At 44.5% G+C, this 23,103-nt stretch overlaps 1 protein-coding gene across 1 annotated transcript in view; it reads right to left on the minus strand.

Annotated features, from left to right (window-relative positions):
• Positions 1-7,958, minus strand: part of svila (supervillin a) — a 135,114-nt gene extending 127,156 nt beyond the window's left edge. Inside the window, exon 1 of the mRNA XM_046292380.1 lies at positions 7,539-7,958. The gene's annotated coding sequence lies outside the window, so the exon portion shown is untranslated. The remainder of the gene's footprint in view (positions 1-7,538) is intronic.
• Positions 7,959-23,103: the final 15,145 nt, after the last annotated feature.

Below are 23,103 nucleotides of genomic sequence, written 5' to 3' on the forward strand. Positions count from 1 at the left end.
TAGCAGCACCCACCCGTAGTACGTGCTCCAGCAGGTATATTTCACTGGTCACCCCCAAAGCCAATTCTTACTTTGGCCACCTTTCCTTCCAGTTCTCTGCTGCCAATGACTGGAATGAACTGCAAAAATCACTGAAGCTGGAGACTTTAAGCACCAGCTGTCAGAGCAGCTCACAGATCACTGCACAAAGCCCTTCCAACTACTTCATCCCCATACTGCGTTTATTTATCTAGTTCCATTGCACCCCAATATCTCTAATTGCACATTCATCTTCTGCACAGCTACCATTCCAGTGTTTAATTGCTATATTGTAATTACTTCGCCAGCATGGCCTATTTATTGCCTTACCTCACTTATTTGCACACACTGTATATAGACTTTTTCTACTGTATGTTTGTTTATTCCATGTGTAACTGTGTTGTTGTATGTGTCGAACTGCTTTGCTTTATCTTGGCCAGGTCGCAGTTGTAAATTATAACTTGTTCTCAACTAGCCTACCTGGTTAAATTAAGGTGAAATTAAAAATAAAATTGTAAAAAGTTCACTTCTTGAAGGACTGAGGTATAGAGCAAAACAGAAAAGTATTAAAAGCATTTACTGCTACTTGACTGCATGATTATGGTGCATTGGGCATGACCTATACTAACAGTGCAGTTGCTTGTGGTACAAACAAAAACAGAATCTTATTCTAGTTCCGTGGTACACAGATCATAATTATCAGCATCATATGGTTGGTAAAACTGCCCCATAGGATAGGGCCCTGGTCAAAATGAGTGCACTATATAGGGAATAGGTTGCCATTTGTGATATACCCATCCACTTCGCCAGTTAAAATGGTAGGTAGTCACCCCACCCCACCACTAGTTAGAGATACCCCTTGACAATAATTTGTTTTTTTGCTAGGTAGCGTTAGTCTGCTGTACCTGCACCAAAACCCCTGTATTTCTCATGTTTCCAGCACTTATTTCCATGATCAAAACTCATTGTCATTCTCCCTCGTCTCTCTGTAGCAGGCATATAATGAACAATATGCTTGGAACAAATCGCAATATATATAGAATCTTGAGAATTGCAATACATTTGGTATCGGCAGTTAAGTATCGATTTAATATCGTATTGCAAGGTCTCTGGCAATTCCCAGTCCTACCCACCACCCATTCCTTAGTAATACAATTACACAAAGGTAAACACTTGTAATAGTTTGGCCCTCATCACCCATCCCATTCCCCTGCAATGTTCAATAATAAATGTTCTTCTCATCTCTGACTGAGGCAGATCTACTAGTTTCACTGCCTGCACTCAGTGAACACACACACACACACACTGAGCGCACAAGAAATTATTATCCTTCAAGACCACTTCCAAGTGAGAGGTAATAGGGTCTTCGTAATTAGGGTATGGAGCAGGTCTTTATTTGGCAGGTACTTGTATACCTACCCTACCTGCCAAATAAGGGAGGATTAACACAACACTAGTTTATTGGTATTTGTGTTCTACCTTGAACCGACAACACTGTCTGAAATAGGTTATGAAAACAGGCCTAATGAGCATTTAGGCTAGTCCGCTGGCGCCATCTACAACAGACCGTCAGTTAACGACATGCTCAGAAGCTAGACAGAATGAGAACACGAGGTCAGGGATACTTACATAATCTTCCTGTCTGGGTTGGCGCCCCCCCTTGGGTTGTGCCGTGGCGGAGATCTTTGTGGGCTATACTCGGCCTTGTCTCAGGATGCTAAGTTGGTGGTTGAAGATATCCCTCTAGTGGTGTAGGGGCTGTGCTTTGGTTAAAGTGGGTGGGGTTATATTATTCCTGTTTGGCCCTGTCCGGGGGTATCATCGGATGGGGCCACAGTGTCTCCTGACCCCTCCCGTCTCAGCCTCCAGTATTTATGCTGCATTAGTTTTTTTGTCGGGGGGCTAAGGTCAGTTTGTTATATCTGGAGTACTTCTCCTGTCTTATCCGGTGTCCTGTGTGAATTTAAGTACGCTCTCTCTAATTCTCTTTCTTTCGGAGGAGGACCTGAGCCCTAGGACCATGCCTCAGGACTACCTGGCACGATGACTCCTTGCTGTCCCCAGTCCACCTGGCCGTGCTGCTGCTCCAGTTTCAACTGTTCTGCCTGCAGCTATGGAATCCTGACCTGTTCACCGGACGTGCTACCTGTCCCAGACCTATTATTTGACCACTAGTTACTAGTTATTTATGAACATTTTAACATCTTGGCCATGTTCTGTTATAATCTCCACCCGGCACAGCCAGAAGAGGACTTCCCCCCCTCCCCTCATCTCATAGCCTGGTTCCTCTCTAGGTTTCTTCCTAGGTTTTGGACTTTCTATGGAGTTTTTCCTAGTTTTTCCTAGCCACCGTGCTTCTACACCTGCATTGCTTGCTGTTTGGGATTTTAGGCAGAGTTTCTGTACAGCACTTGAGATATCAGCTGATGTAAGAAGAGCTATATAAATATTTGATTTACAGTAGATGGGGATGAGTCCCTAAAGGCACCCTATTCCCCATATAGTGCACTACTTTTGACCAGGGCTCATAGGACTTTAAAATCAGTGCCCTACAGTGTATATGGAATTGGGTTCCATTTGGAGTCACAGACCGTGATCGCTCTGTATAGGCTGGCCATAAAGATGCTTCATAGGAGTAAGATCCATGACAAATCCTACATGACAGACAGTAATCTGGCTGCTTTACTTGGGTAATAGGTCGGCTTTAGATCCATGTATAGGCTACTCCATCCATAGGCATATCTTCTCTATTAGTCCTCTAATGTGAGTTCAGCTTGGCCATGAATCATTGTAGCCTGAATGTGGATTGTTTCAAGAGACTTGAAAAAGACCAAAATAATCCTATATAAGAACTCATACAGCAGAGAAAACAGATTAAACAGTGGGTGGAGTGGGCTTAGGGGGTGATAAAACAATGTTGTAGTGCACTGATTGACATGGACAGGTGTGTGTGTGTGTGTTTACCACGGCCTCAAAAGAAAAGATCTGCCGACTTCAGTATCGGGCCATTTACACTACGAAGCTGCATCGCACGGTGAAACATCGGAAGCCATTCAATTTTAATGAAGGAAAGCGAGAGAAGCGGATGGACCATTGAGCGATGCGAGCATGGGCGAGGGAGCTGACAGGGCAGGACTAAAGTTGGGGAAAGCTGAACTTTATTCAAATCTTCCACTATATTGCAACGCGAGTGACCAATCAAAGCGCACCATAGCTTCCAACCCCTACATGATTGGCTGACAAGGGCTGTTGATAGGTAGCAGATAGGTAGCACTACATAGCTTGCTAAAACCCACGAGGGTGAGGTTCGAGCGGCTAGGCGGCACCGAGGTCCAGTTTGTATAGATGCCTTTAGGTGTGGACCCCAGCAACGAAAATCAAAAGGTATGACATGCAGTATTCTCCCAATTGATAAAGGCTACCATCCTATTGTTAGGCCCGTTCCCCTGGCCTCCTGTCCTGGATGTTGAGCTATTGGGTGACATGTTCTAAGGGTAACGTGAGCTATCATTTAGTGATAAAGTATTCTGCTCTGGGCGCCAATGTGCTGGCCGGGCTCTCCAGTTTCACAACCTTAAAAGGTCCCGCATAGTCAAAATGATATTTTCCATGAAATTGGATGATACAAGATCAAAGTATGAAAAATGTCCGTCACTTCTTCATTGATAAGGTTTGATCATAAAGTTACTGGTCCTCTCCTGTGTCAAACATGTTAAATGTCATTTTGCAGACGCTCTTATCCAGAGCAACCCAGAGAGCCATGAGGGTTAAGTGCCTTTCGGTTAGTGGTCCAAAACTCAAACGCTAGGCTACCTGCCACGCCACTTGGATTCAGGAGGTGGGAATATTAAAAATCGGGATTTTATGACATCACAAAATCCAAATACGCCAATGATAACATCTTATTCTCTTAACCAATTGAAATAAGTACTGTCTTCACAGAAGGCGTGTTCGCAGAGGGGAGTGTTTTACATATCTAGGTAGGAAGTCTACTAGTGCAAAAATTTTACTGCAGCTTGTCTGAAAATATAATAATTATAATTTATCAAAGGCAAACATACTTACAGGGTTCTGCGTTCATCCGTGTCTGCTTTTAGCTAGTAACTGTCTAGCTACCGTAGGTTTTCAGCCAGCATTGAACAAATTTAGAAATGTCAGATTGGAGACGATTGTCACAACTTAACGCATAGGCAGGCTATCAGACACAAAATAAAATAGCAATTTCACTATAGCATTACGTTAGTGGTTTTTCCTTTTCATATGTGTCCATTTTGTTTATATGCGTGTTACTGTGGTCTTAGGCCTATAAGGCCCCATGTAAAAAATAATAATAAAAGAAGTCATAATTGTTTGTACACTTGTTCACAAGAATATGAGTCTTAAAACAAGCCTTTACACTGTGTTATTATCATGGCACTTCAGTCATAATAATTAAAGTTATTACTTAAAAATATAGATCTACAAATGAGATGCCAGGTTGGAGAGGACTCCATCACGTGTTGACAACATTAACGCATGACAAAGATATGCCTTCCTCGGTTTCCTTTTCTGCAAATAAAATCCCATTCCAATCCCATTTCGACCCACATACAGTGGCTTGTGAAAGTATTCACCCCCCTCGGCATTTTTCCTATTTTGTTGCCTTACAACCTGGAATTTTGGGGGTGTTTTTATAATTTTATTTACACAACATGCCTACCACTGTTAAGATGCTAAATATTTTTTGTGAAACAATCAAGAAATAAGACAACTATGCACCCCCCAAAAGTCAATACTTCGTAGAGACACCTTTTGCATCAATTACAGCTGCAAGTCTCTTGGGGCAAGTCTCTTGGGGCATATCTCTAGAAGCTTGGCACATCTAGCCACTGGGATTTTTGCCCATTCTTCAAGGCAAAACTGCTCCAGCTCCTTCAAGTTGGATGGGTTCCGCTGGTGTACAGCAATCTATAAATCATACCACAGATTCTCAATTGGATTGAGGTCTAGGCTTTGACTAGGCCATTCCAAGAGATTTAAATGTTTCCCTTCAAACCACTCGAATGTTGCTTTAGCAGTATGCTTAGGGTCATTGTCCTTTTGGAAGGTGAACCTCCGTCCCAGTCTCGAATCTCTGGAAGACTGAAGCAGGTTTCCCTCAAGAATTTCCCTGTATTTAGCACCATCCATCATTCCTTCAATTCTGACCAGTTCCCCAGTCCCCACATCTCCACATGGGTGTTCTCCGGTGATGAGAAGTGTTGGGTTTGCACCAGAAGTAGAATTTTCCTTTATGGCCAAAAGGCTAAATCGTTGTCTCATCTGACCAGAGTACATTCTTCCATATGTTAGGAGAGTCTCCCACATGCCTTTTGGCAAACACCAAACATGTTAACTTATTTTTTTCTTTAAGCAACAGAGATAGGTTTCGCAGCTCCTTCAGGGTTATCGTTAGTCTCTTTGTTGCCTCTCTGATTAATGCCCTCCTTGCCTGGTCCGAGGGTTTTGGTGGACGGCTCTCTCTTGGCAGGTTTGTTGTGGGGCCATATTCTTTCATTTACATTTACATTACATTTAAGTCATTTAGCAGCTTTCCATTTTTTAATAATGGATTTAATGGTGCTCTGTGAGATGTTCAAAGTTTCAGAGATTTTTTTTATAACCCAACCTTGATCTGTACTTCTCCACAACTTTGTCCCTGACCTGTTGGTGCCGCTTCCTTGGTTGTGCACCTTGCTTAGTGGTGTTGCAGAATCTGGGGTCTTTCAGAACAGGTGTATATATACACACACTAAGATCATGTGACACTTAAAGTCCACCTGTGTGCAATCGTAGGAAAAACAACATAGGAACAAATCCAAGGTGGATGAATACTTTTGCAAGGCACTGTATCTATTCACACAAACTCCAATGTATTTTTCCAAATGTCCAAACTTTCTGAATGGACATATAATTAAATAAAGGTTCAATAAAAAAATATAGGCCTATAGAGAGAATCAGCAAACTCCTACACACCCGTAAATGGACCAGTCAATCAAAGCCACCAGAGTATGACAACAGCAAATATTTATCCTTTCCTTAAAACCCCAAAAATGAAATTAGGTTATTAAAAAAAATATTAACAATGAAAGTATGAAGGGGAGAGAGACTGCTAGCGTCTCTCTTGTCAATTTCATATTATCATTCAAATAGAAACCAATACACATCCATAGCCTATTTATCCATGTTGATTAGCCTATAAATTAAGAAAAGACTTATATTATACCATGCCAGTTTGGAGAGGATTGGCACATCGTCTGTTTGACACAATAATGGCACATTATCAGGCCTCAGCGAGAACAACCTTGTCGACTGCTGTTGAATAATTCATGAATAGTCAGACACATTCAACCTTCTTTAAAAAGACCTATTTATTTATTTAGTAGCAAGCAATAAAAATGTGTATTGTATGAAAGAAAGTCCACACAAGTGCCATAGCCTATAGGCTTGTGCTTCTACAACACCACACATTTAGTGGTTTAGCTGCTTGAGCATCAAACGATAGTTGGAGAGAGCAGATGTAGACTGTTTAATAGACTAAGTAAGCAAAACAATTGCTTATAATCATTAGTAAATACTCACGCTATTAGGTCAAGTTTATCTACATGAAAATAAGAGTTAACATTTTAATTTTTCCAAAATGTCACCTAGGCCTATTTTAAACAGTTTTGACCGTTGTTTTCATGAAGGTCTTCATTCATTACAGTCAGTTACACGGTTATTCAATTACCATCAGAGCCCTAGTTGGATAAACAAAATAAATTTGTGAAACCACGATTTGATGCATGACAGGTTTTTGTTGTTGCATTGCGTATTAGCTCATTTGTTTGAGCATCTCACTGCAACACCTTCCATGCTTGACATAGGTGTTTTCAAAGAACTGTCAGTCAAGGTGAGCTCCCTGCCCACTCAGTCCGTCTTTTCAGACTTCCTGGTTGTTTGACATGAGAAAACATTTTTATAAATGCAAAAATATACATTTTTATTTTCTTTTTTATATTGTGGCTAATGTTTTAACCACTCAAAATACAAATTTTACATGGGAATCGGAATGACTGTTCGGTACCTTGAGTCCCAAACGGCACCCTATTCCCAGCTCTGGTGAAAAATGTACACTATCTGGGTTCCATTTGAGACGTTACTAACCTCTCCAAAGGCGAACCTTTGACTTTAAACCTTATGTGCGGGGAATTAAGACCGTTTGATCAGATATACCAATGATATCATGTCAATGGACTGTTACTTGAGAATGAAGGCAATAGGCTACGTGACAGTGATGGACTGCAAGGGAAAATAGGCTACAATACGTAATCAATGGGGAGCAGGGCATGATTTGTTTTGTTTTTACACTGATGTGCAACGTTAATTGATTAATTGTTAGCACAGATGAACAAAATTAACATCCCCAAAAAAGAATGCATTATAAAACGGGGAAGGAATTGTCGAAACATTTAAAATTAGTAATTTGGTGAGTGGAAAAACATGCAATGAAATGAACTTACCACTGGCACCTTTTGTTGAATTTTAAACGATGTGACAATTAGCCTATGGATGACGTCTTCGAATATTCTGAGGGAAAAGTTGTCATTCGCTAATTCTTTAAGCACTCGTGTTTGCGAGAGAAAAATCTGACGATAAAATGTTTGAACATAAATTTTCTTTAGAATTTGTCATCTGTCCATACGTTCTGATGCTTTATTCTAAACCCTTAAATAATCACCCAAAACGCTGTTTATATTACAAAAGTAAATAGGAACGCTATCCGGAGAGAAACAAACGCCGCTGACAATTCCGAATGGTCTTGCTCAAGTGCAAACTCTCATTGTATGTATAGAAACGTACCCTCGCCTGCAAACTTATCCGCAGTTGCCTTGTGCTAGTAGCTTCCGCACGACGTGCACCTATTCTTAAAGGACGAGACCCATCTGTGCATGGTCCAAAGTAGCCCTTGATCATGACTCTCAGGGCGCCTTTACGTACACTACATGGCCAAAAGTATGTGGACACCCCTTCAAATGAGTGGATTCGGCTATCAGTTGCTTTCAGGTGTATAACATCGAGCACACAGACATGCATTCCCCAAAGACAAACATTGGCAGTAGAATGGACAATACTAAAGAGCTCAGTGACTTTCAATGTGTCACAGTCATAGGATGCCACCTTTCCAATAAGTCCGTTCTTCTAGAGCTGCCCCGGTCAACTGTAAGTGCTGTTATTGTGAAGTGGAAATGTCTTGGAGCAACAATGGTCAACTGTAAGTGCTGTTATTGTGAAGTGGAAATGTCTTGGAGCAACAATGGTCAACTGTAAGTGCTGTTATTGTGAAGTGGAAATGTCTTGGAGCAACAACGGTCATCTGCGAAATGGTAGGCAGCACAAGCTCACAGAAGTGGACGTCTCTCCCTGGCTGCAACACTCACTACCGAGTTCCAAACTGCCTCTGGTAGCAATGTCAGGATTGTAGGGAGAAGGCAGGAATTACACCTAGAGTTTAAGACCTTGGTCCAAAGTTGTGGACATTTTTTACAAAGGCACTCAAAACCACCTGTACAGATACACGCCTCTTAAACCAACAAACAGAATCATTCAGATGTGTTATTCATCCATTAACTTTGTTATTCATACACAAACACACACAGGACCAGCAGATGAGAGAGTGCCTGAAATGACATATGGGGACAATGCTGATTCCAATATCCAATCAATTTCAGTCTGAGTTAATGGGAATAGACCAAAGGTCCTTTGTCCATTACAATGACCATGAATACACTGAACAAAAATGCAAACGCAACAAATTCAAAGATTTGACTGAGGTACAGTTCATACGCTCTAAAAAGTAGGGTTTCAACGAGGGTTCCCTAAGATCCTCAGTTCTTTGAAGAACCTTAGGCTTCTTGGCACTGAAAATTACACCCAAAAGGTTCTTCCAAGAACCCCATAGGAGGTGGGGTTCACCAAGGGAACCTCCTTAGTTGGTGGGGGTTCTTGCAGGAACCTAACTGCCCAACTGAAACATTTGGATTTGAATTGGAAAGAACAGCAGGTGCAGGAACGTAAGTGAAAAATGTAAAGATCTCCTCGTTTTAAGGTATGTTTTGTCCCTTGTATGATCTCAATTGATATTGTTTTATGATGATACCATCTATCTTTTAATATTTGTGGAAATCTTTTTAAAACAGAAAATGGACACAATTCAATGGACATCAATCAACAAAGAGGTGAGAATATGTTGGCTATAAGAACATGTTGAAGACTGGCTGTATTGGGTTCAGATGACTGAACTGCTCACTTTTGTGTCTGTGTCTGCAGGTATACAGACGAGGAGGCATACAAAGGTATTGGTATGTTATGCAGATCACATTTAACATCCTCCTCCCTTACCTCTTCAATAAACATCCCATAGGCCTCTACATTATGGACAAGGTACGTGTATGAAAAACATTATCAAAAGTGTTTTTCACGTTTAAAACAAAAACCAAGGTATGAATACTGTCGTGTGCATGTTTTGTTAATCATCTGTATAATTACTATTTTTTAAACTCACAGACTTCTCCCTCCCTACACCTCTGACTAATATAACAGGAAACCTGTTTGATCACCATGCACTGCAAAATCCTTGTGGCTATGGATACGGAGAACATCAACACGTTAACATCAACACGCCAGAGGATAAACCCATCGGACTTTGGACTTTTCCTCATCTTTAGATTTTTTTTTATTCTGCTTTGCCACTAAAATCATAATAAACACTGACAACTAACATATTGTGTTATTGTTATGTGTATTATTAATAATAATAGGGGATGAGTTAGTTAAAAAATTAACCCCAAAAGGTTCTTCAAAAGGTTTTCAGAAGATCCACTAAGGGTTCATCGAATAATCAAATAATTTCCCCCCACAGTTTCAGTTTTAAGATCCCCTAAATGATACTCCAGGAAGCTTTTATTTTTATGGTGTATAACGGAATCTGTCAATTGAAATAAATTCATTAAGCCTTAATCTATGGATTTCACATGACTGGGAGTACAGATATGCATCTGTTGGTCACAGATACCTTTAAAAGAAAAGTATGGGCGTGGATCAGAAAACCAGTTAGTATGGTGCCACCACCATTTGCCTCATGCAGCTTGAAACATCTCCCTGGTCAGGCTGTTGATTGTGGCCTGTTGAATGTCGTACACGTCGATCCAGACAATCCCAAACGTGCTCAATGGGTGACATGTCTGGTGAGTGTACAGGCCATTGAAGATCTGGGACATTTTCAGCTTCCAGGAATTGTGTACATATCCTTGCGACATGGGGCTGTGCATTATCAAGCTGAAACATGAGGTGTTGGTGGTGGAAGAATGGCACGACAATGGCCCTCGGGATCTTGTCATGGTATCTCTGTGCATCAGTGGAGGCTGCTCAGAGGAGGAAGGGGAGGACCGTACTCCTCAGTCAATTTCATAAAAGTTTTACATTCAAAAAGTTATAATTTTTAGATAAAAATATAGTAAATATAATCACATCACCAAATCATTTATTAAAACACACTAATTTGCAAAGAAGGTCAATAGTAGCCTCCACAGCATTCTGGTGTAGCCAGAAGACAGCTAGCTTCTGACCTCCTCTGGGTACATTTAATTCAATACAAAACTTAGGAGGCTCATGGTTCTTACCACCTTCCACAGACTTACACAAACTGTCCTCCAACATATCAGAGCTCTTTCAGAATGAGGTGACATGTTGTCCACCCAATCAAAGGAGCAGAGAATTAATCTATACCTGAAAACATAAGCATAACCTGCAAAAAAATGTGGTGAGTAGTTGACTCAAAGAGAAAGAAAGACAGTAGTTAAACAGTTTTGAACAAATTAATTTCTTCAAAAATGAAGGAGAAGCAAGAGAGAAACAGCGAGAGAGAGAGACATAAGGCCATGCTCATGAAAGGAAAATTGTCCTCCCTAATCTTAAACGGCACTGACTGCCACTGCTGTGCATTCAAACTGACCACCACTGCTGTGTTCGTTGTCTGTAACTTATTTCTGCCCATCCCATAACCCCATCGCCACCATGGGTAACTGTTCACAACGTTGAGATCAGTAAACCGCTCACCCACGCTACGCCAAACACGCTGTCTGCCATCTGCCCCATACAGTTGAAACCGTGATTCATCCATGAAGTGCACACTTCTCCAGCGTGCCAGTGGCCATCAAAGGCGATAATCGGCTCACTGAAGTCGGTTACAAAGCCGAACTGCAGTCAGGTCAAGACCCTGGTGAGGACGACGAACACGAAGATGAGCTTCCCTGAGACAGTTTCTGACAGTTTGTTTAAAAATGATTCGGTTGTGGAAACCCACAGTATCATCAGCTCTCTGGGTGGCTGGTCTCAAACGATCCTGCAGGTGAAGAAGCCGGATGTGGAGATCCTGGGCTGACGTAGTTACACGTGGTCTGCGGTTGTGAGGTAGGTTGGACATACTGGGTTGGAAGCGGCTTATGGTAGAACAATTCACATTAAATTCTCTGCAACAGGTCTGGTGGACATTCCTGCAGTCAGCATGCTAATTGTACGCTCCCTTAAAACTTGAGATATCTGTGGAATTGTGTTGTGGCCTTGTATTGTCCCCAGCACAAGGTGCACCTGTATAATGATCATGCTGTTTAATCAGCTTCTTGATATGCCACACCTGTCAGGAGAAATGCTCACTTACAGTGATGTAAACACATTTGTGCACAACATTTCAGAGAAATAAGCTATTTGTGCAAATGAAACATTTCTGGGATCTTTTGTTTCAGCTCATGAAACATGGGACCAACACTTTAATTGTTGTGTTTATATATTCTTCCGGTTTAAAATAAATGTGACAACATGGCGAGCACGTGAAAAGGATCTCATGTGAAATAAATATTACAGAATGGGAATGCAAACGTTTTTCACGTGTGAAGATACAATTCCACATGCGAGAGTTAGGTTTTCACACGTGAACGTTTTTTACATGTGAAAATGAATCTGCAATTCACATGTGAAAAGGTGGTGATAACAAGTGGAGTGTTCCAAAAACGTTCACAGTATCGTGGAGTGTCTCAGCTTGTCTTGGTTCCCTTTTCTCTTCTTGCTCAGACTCCTTGGGTTCCATCCATGCAACGTCATCTTACATAGCTGAAAACCTCAAATCCATTGCTTGTGGGACACATATGTTTCTTGTGTATTAAATGCCAAATGGAATTGCTATCCAATCGCTACTTAGCCGCATGAGAGCCATAGCTTTGAAGGCTGACCTTATTTACGGCATCTAATTGAGTGTATTTCTTACAGATTTAGAAACACAGGAAAAGTCCCAAATGTCAATCCTATTCCCTACATAGTGCGCTACTTTTGACTAGAGCCCTATGTGCACTGGTCAAAAGTAGAGCACTATATAGGGAATAGGGTGGCATTTGGGACGCCCACTTAGAAAGACAGTGAATAGATCTTATGATAAGTGACAGTTGAGAAAATACTATTTAATGTCATTATCATTTATTTTACTCAAAGGAAGATTTAAGGACATAAATATAAAGAGACCCTTATATAAGCCTTTGGGGCCAAATCATTTGCAGACATGCACACAGCTAAATGGAGGAATGAAAGGAAAGTTATGAAAGAAAGTTAACCTTGCCCATTATGATATTACCTCAGATAAACAAAATGTATCCTAGAAGTTTAAACAAAACCATTCGACAGGGAGGAAATATATTACATTGTAAATACAACTATAAAACATAGGTAACACAATCTGACATAAAACCACTGAAGAGAAGATAGACCTAAAGGAAACTAAACTACAGATGACAGTGTCTGAAATCCTTGTCTGGCTCGTGACATCCTGTGGGATAACAGATAGGTCCTGAAGGTTCAGTTTACGGCCTGAGGCAGTCCATGGGGCTCCTAATACACACACAGCCGCGCACGAATGCACGTGTGGACACACACATACATAGGCAGTCCATCAGGTCCCCTTATACTTACAGGACCGCAAGGAATATTTTATATCAGCACTGTATAATTTGCCTTTGATCTCTTACTGTTTATTGCCATGCCATTTTGATAGCCCTCGCTATGTAACTCTAGCACCAATGTTCTCTTTGGGAATTAGAGTTCCCTGCAAACAAAGGGTTCTCTATCTATGCCATCATGTCATCTATATAATAGAAGTTCCAGAATGAGGAATGCAGTCAAAGCCGCAACCATGCATAACTTTGGAATATCAGTTCCCAAACTACGGTACATGAATTGATGGTATGCTTTAGCTACTGGTACTAGTAGTCGGGGACTTTAATGCAGGGAAACGTAAATTTTCAATGTTAAATTTTACCAAATTTCTATCAGCATGTTAAATGTGCTACCAGAGGAAAAAGAACTCTAGACCACCTATACGCCACACACAGAGACGAATACAAAGCTCTCCCTTGCCCTCCATTTGACTAATCTGACCACAATTCTATCCTCCTGATTCCTGCTTACAAGGAAAAATTCAAGCAGGAAGCACCAGTGACTAGATCAATAAAAAAAGGTCAGATGAAGCAGATGCTAAGCTAAAGGACTGTTTTGCTAGCACAGACTGGAATATGTTCTGGGATTCCTCCGATGACATCACATCAGTCGTTGGCTTCATCAATAAGTGCATCGATGATGTCGTCGCCACAGTGACTGTACGTACATACCCAATCCAGAAGCAATGGATTACAGGCAACATCCGCACTGAGCTAAAGGCTAGAGCTGCCACTTTCAAGGAGCGGGACTCTAACCCGGAAGCTTATAAGAAATCCCGCTATCCCCTCCAATGAACCATCAAACAGGCAAAGCGTCATTACAGGACTAAGATCGAGTCATACTACACCGGCTCTGACGCTCGTCGGATGTGGCAGGTTCTGCAAACCATTACAGACTACAAAGGGAAGCACAGCCGAGAGCTGCCCAGTGACATGAGCCTACCAGACGAGCTAAACTACTTCTATGCTCGCTTTGAGGCAAATAACACTGAAACAGACATGAGAGCACCAGCTGTTCCGGAAGACTGTGTGTTCACGCTCTCCACAGCCGATGTGAGTAAGACCTTTAAGCAGGTCAACATTCACAAGGCCGCAGGGCCAGATGGATTACCAGGACGTGTACTCTGAGCATGCGCTGACCAACTGGCAATTGTCTTCACTGACATTTTCAAACTCTCCCTGTTCGAGTCTGTAATACCAACATGTTTAAGCAGACCACCATAGTGTCTGTGCCCAAGAACACTAAGGTAACCTGCCTAAATGACAACCGACCCCTAGCACTCACATCTGTAGCCATGAAGTGCTTTGAAAGGCTGGTCATGGCTCACATCAACACCATCATCCCAGAAATCCTAGACACATTACAATTTGCATACCGCCCTAACAGATCCACAGATGATGCGATCTCTATTGCACTTCACACTACTGCCCTTTCCCACCTGGACAAAAGGAACACCTATGTGAGAATGCTATTCATTAACTACAGCTCAGTGGTCAACACCATAGTGCCCTCAAAGCTAATCAATAAGCTAAGGACCCTGGCACTTAACTCCAACACCATCAACACTTAACTCCAACACGACTCCAACACCATCATTACATTTGCCGATGACACAACAGTGGAAGGCCTGATCACCGACAACGATGAGAAAGCCTATAGGGAGGAGGTCAGAGACCTGGCCGTGTGGTGCCAGGACAACAACCTCTCCCTCAACTTGATCAAGACAAAGGAGATGATTGTGGACTACAAGAAAGAGAGGACCGAGCATGCCCCATTTTCATCGACAGGGCTGCAGAGGAGCAGGTCGAGAGCTTCAAGTTCCTTGGTGTCCACATCACCAACAAACTAACATGGTCCAACCACACCAAGACAGTCATGAAGAGGGCACGACAAAACCTATTCCCCCTCAGGAGACTGAAAATATTTGGCATGGGTCCATTGAGAGCATCCTGACTGGTTGCATCACTGCCTGGCATGGCAACTGTTCGGCCTCAAGGCACAACAGAGGGTAGTGCGAATGGCCCAGTACATCACTGGGGCCAAGATTCCTGCCATCCAGGACCACTATACAAGGCGGTGTCAAAGGAAGGCCCTAAAAATGGTCAAAGACCCCAGCCACCCTTGTCATTGTTATGCAGGTGAATGAGGACCCAAAAGCGACTTAACGGAAACAGAGTCCTGTGTAGCTCAGTTGGTAGAGCATGGCGCTTGTAACGCCAGGGTAGTGGGTTCGATCCCCGGGACCACCCATACGTAGAATGTATGCACGCATGACTGTAAGTCGCTTTGGATAAAAGCGTCTGCTAAATGGCATATATAGAGTCTTTATTCCAGTTTTAAACAAAAGCGATAATCCTGGATATTATCTAGGTAAATGCAAAAACAGGAAAACTGAAATCCACTCGTCAGTAGAGAGGAACGACTGGAGACGCGACCACAGACTGCAGGTCGCTTCAGGAAGGCACCGGCCGTAGCTGACATTGACACCTGCTCACACGCAGCATCTGAAGAAGGTAAAAACACGACAGGGCGGAACAAGGACACAGAACTGCGAACATCAAACAAGGATCCGACAAGGACAGAAGCGGGAAACAGAGGGAGAAATAGGGGACAGGTGTGAAAAGAGTAAATGAGGTAGTTAGGAGAATGAGGAACAGCTGGGAGCAGGAACGGAACGATAGAGAGAAAGAGCGAGCGAGAGAGGGAGAGAGGGAGGGGGAGAGAGAGGGATAGAAAGAGGGAAATAACCTAATAAGACCAGCAGAGGGAAACGAATAGAAGGGAAGCACAGAGACAAGACATGATAATCAATGACAAAACATGACAGTACCCCCCCACTCGCCGAGCGCCTCCTGGCGCACTCGAGGAGGAACCCTGGCGGCAACGGAGGAAATCATCAATCAACGAACGGTCCAGCACGTCCCGAGATGGAACCCATCTCCTCTCCTCAGGACCGTAACCCTCCCAATCCACTAAGTACTGGTGACCACGTCCCCGAGAACGCATGTCCATGATCTTCCGTACCTTGTAATTAGGTGCGCCCTCGACAAGGACGGGGGGGGGGAGACGAACGGGGGCGCGAAGAAAGGGCTTGACACAGGAGACATGGAAGACAGGGTGGAAGAAGCAGTCGCACAGCGACAGGATTGACGACCTGAGAGACACGGAACGGACCAATGAACCGCGGAGTCAACTTGCGAGAAGCTGTCGTAAGGGGAAGGTTACGAGTGGAAAGCCACACTCTCTGACCGCGACAATACCTAGGACTCTTAATCCTACGTTTATTGGCGGCTCTCACAGTCTGCGCCCTGTAACGGCAAAGTGCAGACCTGACCCTCCTCCAGGTGCGCTCACAACGTTGGACAAAAGCCTGAGCGGAGGGAACGCTGGACTCGGCGAGCTGGGATGAGAACAGAGGAGGCTGGTACCCAAGACTACTCTGAAACGGAGATAGCCCGGTAGCAGACGAAGGAAGCGAGTTGTGAGCGTATTCTGCCCAGGGGAGCTGTTCTGCCCAAGACGCAGGGTTACGAAAAGAAAGGCTGCGTAATATGCGACCAATCGTCTGATTGGCCCTTTCTGCTTGACCGTTAGACTGGGGATGAAAACCGGAAGAGAGACTGACGGAAGCACCAATCAAACGACAGAACTCCCTCCAAAACTGTGACGTGAATTGCGGGCCTCTGTCTGAAACGGCGTCTAACGGGAGGCCATGAATTCTGAACACATTCTCAATGATGATTTGTGCCGTCTCCTTAGCGGAAGGAAGCTTAGCGAGGGGAATGAAATGTGCCGCCTTAGAGAACCTATCGACAACCGTAAGAATCACAGTCTTCCCCGCAGACGAAGGCAGACCGGTAATAAAGTCTAAGGCGATGTGAGACCATGGTCGAGAAGGAATGGGAAGCGGTCTGAGATGACCGGCAGGAGGAGAGTTACCTGACTTAGTCTGCGCGCAGTCCGAACAAGCAGCCACGAAACGGCGCGTGTCACGCTCCTGAGTAGGCCACCAAAACCGCTGGCGAATAGAAGCAAGCGTACCCCGAATGCCGGGGTGGCCAGCTAACTTGGCAGAGTGAGCCCACTGAAGAACAGCCAGACGAGTAGAGACAGGAACGAAAAGAAGGTTACTAGGACAAGCGCGCGGCGACGCAGTGTGAGTGAGTGCTTGCTTTACCTGTCTCTCAATTCCCCAGACAGTCAACCCGACAACACGCCCTTCAGGGAGAATCCCCTCGGGGTCGGTAGAAGCCACAGAAGAACTAAACAGACGGGATAAGGCATCAGGCTTGGTGTTCTTATTTCCCGGGCGATAAGAAATCACGAACTCGAAACGAGCGAAAAACAACGCCCAACGAGCTTGACGTGCATTGAGTCGTTTGGCAGAACGGATGTACTCAAGGTTCTTATGGTCAGTCCAAACGACAAAAGGGACGGTCGCCCCCTCCAACCACTGTCGCCATTCGCCTAGGGCTAAGCGGATGGCGAGCAGTTCGCGGTTACCCACATCATAGTTGCGTTCCGATGGCGACAGGCGATGAGAAAAATAAGCGCAAGGATGGACCTTATCGTCCGAATGGAAGCGCTGGGACAGAATGGCTCCCACGCCCACCTCTGAAGCGTCAACCTCGACAATGAATTGTTTAGTGACGTCAGGAGTAACAAGGATAGGAGCGGATGTAAAACGCTTCTTGAGGAGATCAAAAGCTCCCTGGGCGGAACCGGACCACTTAAAGCACGTCTTGACAGAAGTAAGAGCTGTGAGAGGGGTAGCCACTTGACCGAAATTACGAATGAAACGCCGATAGAAATTAGCGAAACCGAGAAAGCGCTGCAACTCGACACGTGACTTAGGAACGGGCCAATCGCTGACAGCCTGGACCTTAGCGGGATCCATCTGAATGCCTTCAGCGGAAATAACAGAACCGAGAAATGTGACAGAGGAGACATGAAAGGCGCACTTCTCAGCCTTCACGTAGAGACAATTCTCTAAAAGGCGCTGGAGTACACGTCGAACGTGCTGAACATGAATCTCGAGTGACGGAGAAAAAATCAGGATATCGTCAAGGTAAACGAAAACAAAGATGTTCAGCATGTCTCTCTGTACATCATTAACTAATGCCTGAAAGACAGCTGGAGCATTAGCGAGACCGAACGGCAGAACCCGGTATTCAAAATGCCCTAACGGAGTGTTAAACGCCGTTTTCCACTCGTCCCCCTCTCTGATGCGCACGAGATGGTAAGCGTTACGAAGGTCCAACTTAGTAAAGAACCTGGCTCCCTGCAGAATCTCGAAGGCTGACGACATAAGGGGAAGCGGATAACGATTCTTAACCGTTATGTCATTCAGCCCTCGATAATCCACACAGGGGCGCAGAGTACCGTCCTTCTTCTTAACAAAAAAAACCCCGCTCCGGCGGGAGAGGAAGAAGGCACCACGGTACCGGCGTCGAGAGAAACAGACAGATAATCCTCGAGAGCCTTACGTTCGGGAGCCGACAGAGAGTATAGTCTACCCCGAGGGGGAGTGGTCCCCGGAAGGAGATCAATACAACAATCATACGACCGGTGAGGAGGAAGGGAGCTGGCTCTGGACCGACTGAAGACCGTGCGCAGATCATGATATTCCTCCGGCACTCCTGTCAAATCACCAGGTTCCTCCTGAGAAGAGGGGACAGAAGAAACAGGAGGGATAGCAGACATTAAACACTTCACATGACAAGAAACGTTCCAGGATAGGATAGAATTACTAGACCAATTAATAGAAGGATTATGACATACTAGCCAGGGATGACCCAAAACAACAGGTGTAAAAGGTGAACGAAAAATCAAAAAGGAAATGGTCTCACTGTGGTTACCAGATACTGTGAGGGTTAAAGGTAGTGTCTCACATCTGATACTGGGGAGAAGACTACCATCTAAGGCGAACATGGGCGTGGGCTTCCCTAACTGTCTGAGAGGAATGTCATGTTTCCGAGCCCATGCTTCATCCATAAAACAACCCTCAGCCCCAGAGTCTATCAAGGCACTGCAGGAAGCAGCCGAACCGGTCCAGCGTAGATGGACCGACAAGGTAGTACAGGATCTTGATGGAGAGACCTGAGTAGTAGCGCTCACCAGTAGCCCTCCGCTTACTGATGAGCTCTGGCTTTTACTGGACATGAAATGACAAAATGTCCAGCAGAACCGCAATAGAGGCAAAGGCGGTTGGTGATCCTCCGTTCCCTCTCCTTAGTCGAGATGCGAATACCTCCCAGCTGCATGGGCTCAGTCTCTGAGCCGGAGGGAGGAGATGGTTGAGATGCGGAGAGGGGGAACACCGTTAACGCGAGCTCTCTTCCACGAGCTCGGTGACAAAGATCTACCCGTCGTTCTATGCGGATGGCGAGTGCAATCAAAGAGTCCACGCTGGAAGGAACCTCCCGGGAGAGAATCTCATCTTTAACCTCAGCGTGGAGTCCCTCCAGAAAACGAGCGAGCAACGCCGGCTCGTTCCAGTCACTGGAGGCAGCAAGAGTGCGAAACTCTATAGAGTAATCCATTATGGATCGATCACCTTGACATAGGGAAGCCAGGGCCCTGGAAGCCTCCTTACCAAAAACTGAACGATCAAAAACCCGTATCATCTCCTCTTTAAAGTTCAGATAATCATTAGAACACTCAGCCCTTGCCTCCCAGATAGCTGTGCCCCACTCCCGAGCCCGACCAGTAAGGAGTGATATGACGTAAGCGATCCGAGCTCTCTCTCTTGAGTATGTGTTGGGTTGGAGAGAGAACACAATATCACACTGGGTGAGAAAGCAGCGGCACTCAATGGGCTGCCCAGAGTAACATGGTGGGTTATTAACCCTAGGTTCCGGAGACTCGGAAGACCAGGAAGTAGCTGGTGGCATGAGACGAAGACTCTGAAACTGTCCTGAGAGGTCGGAAACCTGAGCGGCCAGGGTCTCAACGGCATGACGAGCAGCAGACAATTCCTGCTCGTGTCTGCCGAGCATTGCTCCCTGGATCTCGACGGCAGTGTTGCGAGAATCCGTAGTTGCTGGGTCCATTCTTGGTCGGATCCTTCTGTTATGCAGGTGAATGAGGACCCAAAAGCGACTTAACGGAAACAGAGTCTTTATTCCAGTTTTAAACAAAAGCGATAATCCTGGATATTATCTAGGTAAATGCAAAAACAGGAAAACTGAAATCCACTCGTCAGTAGAGAGGAACGACTGGAGACGCGACCACAGACTGCAGGTCGCTTCAGGAAGGCACCGGCCGTAGCTGACATTGACACCTGCTCACACGCAGCATCTGAAGAAGGTAAAAACACGACAGGGCGGAACAAGGACACAGAACTGCGAACATCAAACAAGGATCCGACAAGGACAGAAGCGGGAAACAGAGGGAGAAATAGGGACTCTAATCAGAGGGCAAAATAGGGGACAGGTGTGAAAAGAGTAAATGAGGTAGTTAGGAGAATGAGGAACAGCTGGGAGCAGGAACGGAACGATAGAGAGAGAGAGAGCGAGAGAGGGAGAGAGGGAGGGGGAGAGAGAGGGATAGAAAGAGGGAAAGAACCTAATAAGACCAGCAGAGGGAAACGAATAGAAGGGAAGCACAGAGACAAGACATGATAATCAATGACAAAACATGACAGTCATAGACTGTTCTCTCTGCGAACGCCCTGCAAGCGGTACCGGAGCGCCAACTCTAGGTCCAAGAGGCTTCTAAACAGCTTCTACCCCCAAGCCATAAGACCTCCTGAACATCTAGTCAAATGGTTACCCAGACTATATGCATTCATGTAGTTCAATACATTAAAGTATACCTAAAAGTAAAGTCTTACCCTCTGACAAGGGCCCCAGCCTAGCCAACGCTGTGCCGGCTTCACAATGGACTCCATTTGTTTGCCACCAGCTTGTTGCTCCTAGCAACAACCCCCCTCTCCTGTTCAGTGGACAAAATTAAACTCTCTCTCTCTGCCCAGGGGAGTGGAGTGGACAGATATTATTCACAACAGCCTGATGCGAATCACTGATGGAAACAAAATTGAAGATAAAAAATTGTTTACAGAAACATGTTATGGCCGAAACTAGTATGATATCTTGATGTGTCAGTGTTTCCTTGTTGTAAATATGACTCTACGCTACAACAAGTCAGGACAATTATTCTAGTCTATTTCCAGAGTCATGGCGTTTTACAGGCCAGTAATACCAGACCATCATTCATTGCACAGAGACAGAGGAAGATCGAAAGAATGTGGCAGACTGGCAGTGTCTAAGTATACTGCAGAGGTTAAGAGCATTGGGCCAGTCACTGAAATATCATTTAATGTGCCCTTGAGCAAGGCACAACCCTAATTGCTCCTGTAAACTGGATAAGAATGTCAATGCCACACATGTCTCAAGTTTTGAGGGAGCATGCAATTGGCATGCTGACTGCAGGAATGTCCACCAGACCTGTTGCAGAGAATTTAATGTGAATTGTTCTACCATAAGCCGCTTCCAACCCAGTATGTCCAACCTACCTCACAACCGCAGACCACGTGTAACTACGTCAGCCCAGGATCTCCACATCCGGCTTCTTCACCTGCTGGATCGTTTGAGACCAGCCACCCAGAGAGCTGATGATACTGTGGGTTTCCACAACCGAATCATTTTTAAACAAACTGTCAGAAACTGTCTCAGGGAAGCTCATCTTCGTGTTCGTCGTCCTCACCAGGGTCTTGACCTGACTGCAGTTCGGCGTTGTAACCGACTCCAGTGGGCTGGAGAAGTGTGCACTTCATGGATGAATCACAGTTTCAACTGTATGGGGCAGATGGCAGACAGCGTGTTTGGCGTAGTGTGGGTGAGCGGTTTACTGATCTCAACGTTGTGAACAGTTACCCATGGTGGCGAGAGCTGTTGCCAGAGAATTTAATGTTAATTTCTCTACCATAAGCCACCTCCAACGTTGCTTTAAAGAATTTGGCAATACGTCCAACCGGCCTCACAACCGCAGCCCACGTGTAACCATGCCAGCCCAGGACCTCCAAAATCCGGCTTCTTCACCTGTGGGATTGTCTGACACCAGCCACCCAGACAGCGGATGAAACTGAGGAGTATTTCTGTCTGTAATAAAGCCCTTTTGTGGGGAAAAAGTCATTCTGGCGGCTGGGCCTGGCTCCCAAGTGGGTGGGCCTATGCCCTCCAAGGTCCATTCATGGCTGCACCCCTGCCCGTTCATAAGGGCCTAATGAGTTCATTTCAGTTGACTGATTTCCTTATATGTACTGTAACTCAGTAAAATCGCTGAAATTGTTGCACGTTGCGTTAATGTTTGTGTTCAGTATACATAAGATCATGTTTTCACATGTGTAGTTTCATGTTATCACATGTTGCTTTTACATGTTGTCACATGTTATCACATTAACTTCACATAAGTTCACGTGATCACATTTCATTTGGGAGTGGGGAGTAGATCAGCTTTAATATTGCAAATAGATTGTAGCTTTCATCAATATCATTTTCTGCATCATTTCCAATCCCCCATATATATTTTTTGTAAATATATAAAATGGTTATACATTACTAGTCTGTCTGTCTCTCATCTGATGACCTCAGACCACTTTGTCTTATTAGAGTGTGTGTGAGCGTGATTTATTGGAGAACGGGCTCAAATAGCCCGGAGCCTCTTCTTCACAGTTCCAGATAAGAAAACAGAAGACGTCACGCACAGGACTGCAAATTAGATCTGTTAGTCCCCATGGAACGCAACGGCTGTTTTCAGCGTGGGGGGGGGGGGACACAACAGACATATGACAGTGTCCATGTAAAGATTTAAAACAATAACACCTGGAACAAGTCAACATTGCATATTGACTATGCTGACTTTGAAGTGGTATTCTTAATCTCTTGCTGTATTATAGGCTACTGACCAACTTTTCTTGCCCTCCCTCTTCTGTGTAAACTCGTCATCACATGTTGTACCAACTTGTGTAGGGTTTCATTTCTTTATTGGGCAAGACTGTGTCATTTAGGAGCCACAAAAAGTTTCCGAGAATTCAGGTCAGCAGCT

Source organism: Oncorhynchus gorbuscha, linkage group LG12 (genome assembly GCF_021184085.1).
Source record: "Oncorhynchus gorbuscha isolate QuinsamMale2020 ecotype Even-year linkage group LG12, OgorEven_v1.0, whole genome shotgun sequence".
Taxonomy (NCBI): domain Eukaryota; kingdom Metazoa; phylum Chordata; class Actinopteri; order Salmoniformes; family Salmonidae; genus Oncorhynchus; species Oncorhynchus gorbuscha.